We start from the raw sequence: 3,884 nt of genomic DNA on the forward strand, positions 1-3,884 counted from the left end.
ACATCACACCTCACCGTAATCTGCAGGTTGTAATCTAAAGTGTAACCCATATGGATCCAACTGATCTTGTTTGTAGTGTAGGGAACAGATACTTTACCCACAAACTTATTTGCTTACATTTTTTGTGATGTGGAGAAAAGAAGGAAAAGGGCAGTGACTCAAGGACAATAGCGAGACATGCAGTGAATGACAGGCTGTGCCCCAGGCTCACCCCTTCTCTCATGTCTGTCCCACAGAGCAGCCAGGGTGCAGGGGACCTGTCATATAGACAGCCATCTCACAAACAGGGGCCCGGGCCCTCTGTGGAGACAGAAACGTCAACAACCAAAGAGCACAGAGGACGAGAGGACACCGACTGCCGCCTGTCATTTCTTCTTCAAGAGGCCAGCAGAGGGTTCAGTACTGAGACTTCAACATCCTGTGACAAAGTATTTATAAAATACCATTAAAAATATTACATATTTTGTTCTGCTGTTAAATATGGCCTAAAAGATTGAACACCACCCAAAAACCACAGTGGCCACATTTAGACACAAAACAGCTGTTCATCATCTTAACTATTGTTAACGATGGTGGGGAATCTGTCACAGTGAGCAAACAACAGCAAATTAAAATTCCTCCTCTGTTCTGAAATCAACAATCTATGGCGCACCGGAGCTAAGCCTGTCTACTGCGGTCACCCACACATACTTAATGTCTGAGGTCTTTTTTTTATGTACTCAGCATAGGGAGGAATGCCAGGACAAGAGACATGTCTCCTTCACCTTCGCACATGGACACTGGCCAGAATGATATTCATGAGTTCCAGTATTGCACTGCTCTAACCCTCCTCTCTGTCCCCTCATGTGCACTGACAACTCCTTTCCACTCAACTCTCCTGCCTCCCTCCCATAAACAATCAGTTCATTTGTGAGGAGACAGAGGTGCACAACAACAGGCTGATGTCACCGCTCCTTGATTCCTGGAGGCTCAAATAATCAAAAACAGCAGAAGAAACACACACACACACACACACCATCGCAGTACCATCATCACCACTGGCGTCACCCTCTATCCTAATTGCGACTGAGAAATGATCTCTGATTGACGACCTGTCTTCTCCACAGGGTGGCAGAGAGTTGAAGGGCAGGTCATCTGTCACCTCTGACAGGAAACACACATGGTGGAGATTAATGGTGAGGCTCAGGCTTTTTTTCTAGACACCGAGATGATAATCTCAAACTGGAATAAATCAAACCATCTCTGGTAAACAAGAACACGAAACAATTCATCTAACAGGCCACCAAGGAAACTTGCATGGGTCTCATCTTGCTCATATTACTGACTTTTAGAAAAGATGTACACTTTGCAGATCATATGTTAATTTTTAGTAAGTTATATCTTCAAGATATGACCATGCACTCATGCCTCTACGCATTAACTTAAAAATTTTAATGGATAACTTGCGTGAAGCGTGACAGTGTGTTTAAAAATAGCAATATATATTGTAAACTGAATCACATTTAAAATTTAATGGGTTATTCCAGCCATTTAGCATCACACTTGAACTTCTATAGTTGGGGGACTCACAAGAGACAGATTTAAACAAGTCTACAGCCATGCTAGCTGTTCTTTAAAGGCTGTACTTATGCACAATGCTTTGATCTTGATGCTAACATGTGCACAATGAAAACACTAACATGATGTTTAGCAAGTGTGTTTACTATGTTGACCATCTTAGTTTAGTATGTTAGCATGCTAACATTTGCTAATTAGCACAAAGTACAGCTGACGCTAATACGGTACATGAATAGTATTATTAAGTAGTATTAGTAAGCATTGGACATATTGCGCTAAATTATGTTAGGGCAATGTATCGTTACATAAATGTGTGATGAATGGCAATTCCCTTAATAGTTGTTGGGACATTTCACTCAAAACCTCATAGTTACACATAGTAAAAATAGGTTCCCCTTTAATATGACAATAGGAAATACCAAATATTGTTGTTCCTGCTTCAGTGTATTTGTAAAAAGAAATATGAATATTTGACAAATGTAGGGGGTTGTAATGTTCTTCTTCTTCTAATCTTATTTGAAGTTACACCTTCCAGCTTGTTAGACAACTCAGTCAGGTCTGACTAAAACGTGGCCTAACATGTCATTATTTCTTTGTCTATGAAAACAAATCATGTGTCATGTTCAAATCGCTCACCCATTTTACAGTTTAGTGACACTTCACCTTCATTAACCTTTTTACAAATCTATATTATATTATTGTCAACATAATCATCAATAACAACAACATTCATAATAATACACAGTGTTACACTGAATATAATCGTGAGCTATTGATATATATGCTCTAAAGGACCCTGTATTTCTGTCCTCTCTGCAGGTTGAAATAATGAAGTCAACCCAATTCTTTATAATTATCCATTACTAGTAGTATTACTAATAATACTCATTTTTGTTTAGTCTGAAAAGTAAGTTACTTGAAAAAAAAAAAAAAAATCAGAACAGCTTTAATTTCTAAAAAGGGGCATCCTGCAATTAAGACAATGAACATACATATTTAATGAGCTTTTCTTTTTACTCATCGTATTCAGTACAACGTCTTAAAAATAAACACCTGGTATATTAGGATACATTATATTAGGCTGACCAAAACTGAGGAAGTTGCTGGAGCTTTTAACATCAATTACTGTGTAATGCTCAGATGGCTGAAATTCCTGTATTCCCAAATCAATTTCCATTCCCCAATCAGTCATCAGATAGTAATTCCTCTGTGAAGACAAAACAGGACATAGCAATCCCTTCTTCTTTCATCTCAGTGATTAGAAAGCTTTTAATTACACACTGTCATATTCCCCAGTTATAACTGCTGACAATAAACACCTTCCCCTAAATTACAGCTTTAAGCAGAGCGCTGACAATTTAACTGTTGCTATACTGGACCATAGCTGATAAACTTTGCTCTACTAAACTCTTCTTGTGCCATCTGTCAGAAGTGAGAATACGCTCCACCTAATGGCACCTCTGCCCCTCACGCTCTGCACCATTAGCAGGTCATAAAGCAAGGCCTGTACCGTCCTTTCTATTCTTAAATAGAGCTCTTCTTCGTCACCTCAACTACAGCTCAAATTACGGACTTTTACTACTTTCCGTTTCCAAGAGTGGAAGAAATTTCTCCCAAAAATAATAAGGTCATATGTTTTTATGAATCCTGCGTGTGTGTGGAAATCTGGAGGTGGCTTTTTACGAGAAGCCAGACGCGACCTTGCAGCATGGAAGGCCGTGACATGTATGGGTCAAGCAAACAGTATAGTTGGTGTTCACTTACAAATCCAAGCAGCTTGAATTCATATAACTGTTGGGATAAAAGTAAGGATCTGTCCTCTATTAGCACACACACGGTTCTCCCCCTCTGCTGTAATACAGTACGCACAGAAGGCAAACTGCATTGACCTGAGCTGTAAGAGCTGGCTTTTAAAAAAGGCAGCGAGCCAGTCGCACTGTGTGGTTGATTTTAGCCTGTTGCGTGGAGACTGCAATCCAGGTGGATGCATCAGCCAGTGGCAGGAAGCCAGAGCAAGACACGGGCATCAAGGTTGGTGTGGCTGATGGATGGAAGTGTAGCACCAGCACTTTGCCGGGCCATTCCCACGGCCATAAATTACATGTTTACTGCTGGCTATGGTTCTGTGCGCTCGCCAACATTTCTTCTGATGTCAGCAGCGCATTATCATATCTAATCAGCCCCCAGCAACCCGTGTTAAATGGGTGGGAGATTGAAGTGGCCATCGCTCCATCTCTGTAAACATGATTTACATCACAAACATGAAAATCTCGATATTTATAGACCCCTTTTATGGAGTAGAGTTCAAACTCTGAAAGCTTCTGTGG

The sequence above is a fragment of the Micropterus dolomieu genome, linkage group LG21 (assembly GCF_021292245.1).
Source record: "Micropterus dolomieu isolate WLL.071019.BEF.003 ecotype Adirondacks linkage group LG21, ASM2129224v1, whole genome shotgun sequence".
Taxonomy (NCBI): domain Eukaryota; kingdom Metazoa; phylum Chordata; class Actinopteri; order Centrarchiformes; family Centrarchidae; genus Micropterus; species Micropterus dolomieu.